General features: G+C 36.9%; 1 protein-coding gene across 2 annotated transcripts in view; it reads left to right on the top strand.

The window, feature by feature from the left end:
* LOC107750907 (ankyrin repeat domain-containing protein 12-like) overlaps window positions 1–6,670 on the top strand; it is a 61,727-nt gene continuing 55,057 nt past the window's right edge. For both annotated transcript variants that reach the window (XM_016566474.1, XM_016566473.1), the window contains exon 1: window positions 1–212. The gene's annotated coding sequence lies outside the window, so the exon portion shown is untranslated. The remainder of the gene's footprint in view (window positions 213–6,670) is intronic.

Below are 6,670 nucleotides of genomic sequence, written 5' to 3'. Positions count from 1 at the left end.
TCCGCTTTGCGTGTTTTTTTCGTTGGAGCTTTTCTTAGAGACGAACTGACGGCGATGTTTTCAAAAGCAGCACTGAGAGACGTCACACAGCCGTAGGGTTAATGTTCCGTTTTTACCCTCCGACACACACGCTTCTTTCTCTTAAAATCGTCGAGAATTCGTCCTCTGCTGGTAGGTGAATGACGAAGAGGAAGCCGAAGAGCGCCGCGACGGTAAGCGGAAAGTTTCAGTTGTTTTTTGTCGCGGTTTACGACTGAAGCAGGAGGAAAACGCGTTGAGTTTTGCTACGGAGAGAGCTAAACCAACCAGACTGAGTGCTAGAACAACAATAACCCCGTGTGTGTGGGATTTCCGAGGCTTTTTGTGAATATTAGCAGCAGCTGGAGCGGGGTTGTGTTCGCGAGCGTTGCTAGTGCGCCGTGCATGCGTCAGTGACAGGCGCGTTTGCTGTGCGTTAAACGCGGGTGTGAAGAGCTGGAGGGCCCCGCATGTCTCATAAACCCACTGCAGGCTCATTGTCTGTGCGTGAGAGGGGTGGCGCAGACCGCAACGTGATACTGTATGCCATAGCTTTCATAATAAACCTGTTTAAGTTGGATCTTCCTGTCAGTCAGTCATCCGGAACGCGTTACATTTATTATAATTTGCATTATTTTCCACCACCCATTTTTCTATAAACGACTGTATCATGTCTGGCATCAATGCATGGAATGTATGTAAATATTTGTATAATTATTTCGAGGTGTTTGTTATATTGAGCGTGGTTGCAGCTGCGACGTGCATGAAATATTGTATCCATGCATTCTGCTGTGTGTGTGTGTGTGTATATATATATATATATATATATAATTTATTTTTATTTTTTTTCATTTTGAGAAGACAGGCATGTATATTGAAATATATGTTTTTGATTACAGGGTCGATATTAATTCTGCAAGCAGACGTTTAATACATTTGTGAATTATTAATTATTATTTGATTTTCAAAATCTATATGTTTCCAATCTACAATCTGTGTTTGATACCTGGTTTATGTAATCCTGGCTTTTTTTCAGTTTGTTTGGCCATTTAGACATTTTTAAAGCAAATTTAAGGGAAAAATTGCTTACTGAAAAATCTAAAATGATAATTTTCTACATTTAAACGGCACTGTAATAAATGACTTGTAAATACAAAATTATTATTGTAGTATGTTTTACATGAAAATACTATTTTGGTCATTCTGCTTCAAAAATTCACATTAATTCAGTGTATTACTGACCATTTCTTTGTAATTATGTATGCAATTTTCTAGTAGTTTTTGAGAGAAAATTGTTTCTACACCATTTTTCAGTGTAGACAGATTATTGTTGTGGTTATGTAATGATCTAAGCATTTTTGGATGTAGCTTCAAGGTTTTGGTTTGACATTTGTTTTTGGGGAGGACAGATTTGAGATTCATTTTAGCCTGTGAGTTTGCAATCTAGATCAGATGTTTACGCCCACTCCCTTCGTCTTGTTCTGCGCTCACACACGTTCAGAATGACATATTAGGGATTATTATTCAAAGATCCCAGTTTTCCACAGCTGGGCCACCATCCAAGTAGAGCCTGTGGTTCCTGCTGCTTTTCCACTGACCCTTTTTAAAGTCACGGGGCCACATGCACGAAAGGCCCTGTGTGAGAATCTGCGTTAAGATGAATAATAACAGACTTGTTTCTGTCCAGGTTGCTTCAGGGCTACTTAGCCTCCAAAATGCGTCTTTTATAGTTATATGGCGTGTTTACGTTAGATAAAGGATCCGTGGCGTGTGTGTGTGTGTGTGTGTGTGGTTTGCACAAAGCTTTATTTGGTGACCGTCCTTCGCGCAGAAACCTTTTGTCTAAAGGACGTACCGAGGCGTCTTCAGCTGTGCAGCGACAGCCACTAGCATGTCAAATGCTGTTGCAATTCCTAGTGGCTTTCATAGAGTATTTTTGTGATGGCATAACACGTTACTACATTGTTTACTATGAGCAAAGTCTAATTGACACGAATCAGGCTTTTACTGGGAGGCACATCTCACCCACTAGTAAAATATTAGATGTATAATGTAGACTATATGTTTTTAAATATAAAGTTATACAAATAATTATATAAAAACGAAAAAAAAAACGATATAATATATTACAAATTGTATACAAATATTTACATATATAATACATTTTTAATAGTTTTTAAAAAAATCTTAATTGTTAATTGGCTTTTTTGAGAACATTTTAAGGACACAGTCCTGTGTAATGAAAATATTTGTTTTTGGATAGAATTTCCCAAAATGCGTCTTTTATAGTTATATGGCGTGTTTACGTTAGATAAAGGATCCGTGGCGGTGCTGATGTGCTGGGAATTTGCAGCGACTGTCAAGGCAACACTCGCACGTATCTCAGCAAAATAACAAACTGCAGTTGGCAGATGAAAAGCCACACTGATTGAGCCAAAATAAAGAGACTGACAATGAAATTGAGCTTAAAAGTTTGAAATAATAAACGCAACCTCAAAAAGGCAGATTTTCTCAGTTAAAAGCACTGACACACATTTGTTTTTCTCATTTGGGCCTAGAAGTGAAGCTTGCTGTAATGTCAGAACAGCCACCTCTCCATTAACTTCTTCTGAATATCATTTCAGTGCATTCCCTTTTCATAATATCCCAGTTTTCATAATGTGTTTAGCATATCCATACACTGATTTCCAGCAGAGTCAGAACAAAAAAATGTGCATTTAATGTGCAATAATGTTTGTTTTGAATGTATTATGGGTGTTATTTTTAACAACACAGCCAAACCGATAAAACAGACAATATTTGGGCATTTTGAGATTATTATTGTTGACTGACAACTATAGGCTGATTATTAAAAGTGGTATTTTCCCCGTATCAGTTTCAAATGTTGACAACGGCTTTGTCAACATAAATATTCTATTAATAAACATTTTTGACTGAATTTTAATAAATTGTGTGTGGGATAAGTGTTTATTTAATTTCAGAAATTTTATGTATTATTAGTCATATCCATATTGGTCAAACTGGCCTTGTAAACATATACTTGTCAACATAAATATTCTAATAATAAATATTTGTTAAAATATTTTTTTACTGAATTTTGAGTAAATGATCTGTAAAATAAGCGTTATTTTAATTTAAGTAATTTTATGCACATCTCATTTCCCATAAATTGGAATATTTATTTTATGTCAGCCACCTTCCACTATTGCTATTTGTATTATTAGCCATTAAAACCAGCCTTGGAAACATAAATATAATAATAAATATATTTTTAAATATATTAAAAAACAATTTTACTGAATTGAGTAAATAGTGTGTGAAATGTTTATTTAATTTCAGCAATTTTATATAAGTCTACTTTTCTGTAAATTGGATTATTGAATATATCAGCCACCTTCCATTGTTGATATTGGTATTTTTTGGCCTTTAAAAATCCATACAGGTCAAACCAGTAGTTGTGTTATTTAAAACATCATGTTTTGTATTTTATTCAGATGTCAATCTTGTAGATTTGTTTCCAGGATTTTTTAATTAGAATTTTCTGTAATAGTACAGTACAATAGTACAATATTTTACAACCTGAAAGCTCTAGTGTCTTTGAAATAATAAGGTGCATTTTCAGGCAGATCATATTTTAAGTACTTCTTGTACACTTTACATAATGCTTTTATTTAACCTAAAATTTGAACATTAAAGAAGGCCACATTAAGCATCAGCAGCATGTCTGTCTGCAAGAAATCAGAAGTGCACCAACTGGCGCTGCACATTTCGCTGCTCTGTTTACAGTCGTGTCCTAGTTTTGCTTTCATTTGCACAGATGACACCAGTACGCTGCAGCGTTTCTGTCGAGTTCACTCACCGCACGCCGGACGGTTGGAGCAGACGTATTTCCATGGGGCTCGTGCGAGCGGGAGCTGCTTGCATGAGAGGGAAGGAGAAAAAGGGAAAAGCGTCAGAGACAGAAACAGGCATGTGACTCACTCTCCTAACCATTAGACGCTGGCCTTTGTGATCTGAACCATTCCCATGAGAGACCTCTCTCCCCGCTTCACGTTCAAACTGGATGCCGTTTTTATTTTGCCGTGCTCCTTTTTTTCCCCGCACAGACGCAGGGCTTTGAAGTACAAGTTTTTTTAATGCTGACGAAAAAGGGCTTTGTGTCTCTTCCTGATGTTGACAAAATTTGGCACATTTTTTCTAATCGCAGTTATGCTGTTTTTGCTTAAATTATACCTGCATTTGGTCCTGTTTTGCGAAATGAAGGCGGCCGATTGTCTGATTAAAATGGCAAAGTTTGAAATAGGCCTTCATTAAGAGCTTGTCTGATTAAAATGGCAAAGTTTGAAATAGGCCTTCATTAAGAGCTTGTATTTCTTGTACTGCTTTCATCCTGTGTGTTTGAAGAGCTCCCAGTATGACTGACCTCTTGATCCATTTCGTAAAATAAACAAGCGCTTTCAAATTCTGCTCTGAACAAATGTAATCCAACAGCCGTAGTATAGGTCATTTAGTCAGTATGTTGATTTTCGTTCACACCATTCTACACATCATTAGCCACTTTAATGTTTATTTAATATTTTTGGCTAATTTTATCATTCTTACAGCTGCTAGTGGTCGATCAGTATGGGTTTTGAAATATTTGATGTCGATTATTCACATTGAGAAAGCAGGGTGGACTACTGATATGCAGTTCAGAGTCTGCAAGATTTTCGAATGAAGTCTGTTATCCTGGCTGAGGCTGCATTTATTTGATAAAAAATGCATTAAAAACAGTAATATTGTGAAAAAATGTTACAATTTAAAATAACAGACGTCTATGCGTAAGCTACGGCGTAGGTCCGACACAGAAGTATAAATCAGCCTTTAGAACGAGCTTTACAGATCTTCTTTATGCACCAAGAGCTTGTAACACTCCAAAGAGAAAGGAAAAATTGAAATCGCATCATATGACCCCTTTAACTTATTCTGAATAAGACAATATTATGATTTGCTTTTAGAATATTCCTTTCATGTTCCATTTTGACATGTTATAGAACATAGATCGATTAATGGCACTACGTCCCCACGTGTCGCCATCCAATGTTCCCTCCAGAATTTGATGTATCAATATACAGTTTTTCTTTGTTATGGTGCCATAAACAGTTTTGGGTGTTTCATTTTACGAAAGCTTCAAGTGCAGTTAATAATTTGTCATGCTATACGTGCAAACAGACAACGGTGTTGTTGAAGCCATGCCCTTTTGTTTGCCGTAAAATGGTTAACCACTGCCGTGTGTGTATAGATTCCTAATCAGAGTATTGTCTTAATCGTGTTAAAATCTGAATATTGTTGTCCATGTAAACTCACTGACTGTTTAACACTACATAAGCACAATATCAGACCACACTGGTCGCCATTTACTCTTTAGACACCTGTTCTTGTCACCGTGACACAATCAACATTATAGTTTGCTCTTCAGATCGGTGAACACTCATTTACAGCTGCATATGTCACGAATGTCGAATATATTTCCCTCTAGCATTTCTTCTCTGAGTCCCTCATAGAAACCGATGGCGTTTGGGGAAACCCCCTGTGAAAATACGTCAAGTTTCATCCTTCACCTCACAAAGGTCAGGCTTTGAAAGCCTTCAGCGGGACGGCTGTGTAACGCGTGGCTCTCTGGGCGTGTAGGACTCAGATGACGCGGTGAATCAGATGCGAGTCTTTCCTCCTGCTGCTCTTTCCACTACAGTGGCAATTCAGACACTTGAAATACTCTTTATTTGCATCATCTTAGGTTCAGTGATGAAGCCTCTTCTTATCAAGAACCCTTTTAACTGTATAGTGATCTTGAGTTGATATTAGGGGTGGGCGATATGTGCTAAAATTCATATCACGATATTTTACTCTGTCCAGGCAATATCGATATTATATTGCGCTAAAAAATGTAAAAAAAATTACAGGCAAAATATTTTAACCTTATATAACTAGACAAGGTGAGGGATTGGACATAGACCTGAAAAATCTTTTTTTTTATTGTGCCATTGTTTTTCTCAAGTGCAAACGTGCAACATGAGGTAGGCCTGTATGAATTGAATTGAATTAAATTAAATATTGTGTGTTTGAGTAGGCCAGTGGTTCCCAAACTTTTTCTGCCAGGCCCCCCTTTTGTAGTGAAAAATATTTTCATTTTAAATTATCTATTTGAAGGTTTTAACATGTAGGCTACTGTATTCCTGTGATCAAAGCTGAATTTTCAGCATCATTACTCCAGTCTTCAGTGTCACATGATCCTTCAGAAATCATTCTAATATGCTGATTTGCTGCTCAGTAACAATTTCTGATTATTATCATTGTTGTAAACATTTGTGCTGCTTAATATTTTTGAGGAAACTATTTTTTACGATTCTCTTATGAATATTTGAAATGGTCCTTTGTGTCAGAGCGCCGGAGTTTGTCAGAAATAGAACGGGTTCGAAATCAGTTTACTGTCATGGATTTGTCGCGTCGCACCGCAGCAGAGGACATCACTGGGTTCTATTTGCTTTTGTCAAATCGCGCCGCTCGCGTCTGGTGTAGACATGTTGTTTTAGTATTTGTGAATATTAAGTATATTCATAATCTGTTTTACGTTTACCTGGCACTGGAAGTCCTTTCACAAACTTGTAACTTT

Source organism: Sinocyclocheilus rhinocerous, unplaced genomic scaffold (genome assembly GCF_001515625.1).
Source record: "Sinocyclocheilus rhinocerous isolate Xijiao unplaced genomic scaffold, SAMN03320098_v1.1 scaffold1534, whole genome shotgun sequence".
Lineage (NCBI taxonomy): Eukaryota > Metazoa > Chordata > Actinopteri > Cypriniformes > Cyprinidae > Sinocyclocheilus > Sinocyclocheilus rhinocerous.
The sequence above is the reverse complement of the archived record's forward strand: the minus strand, read 5'-3'. Positions and strand labels throughout refer to the sequence as shown.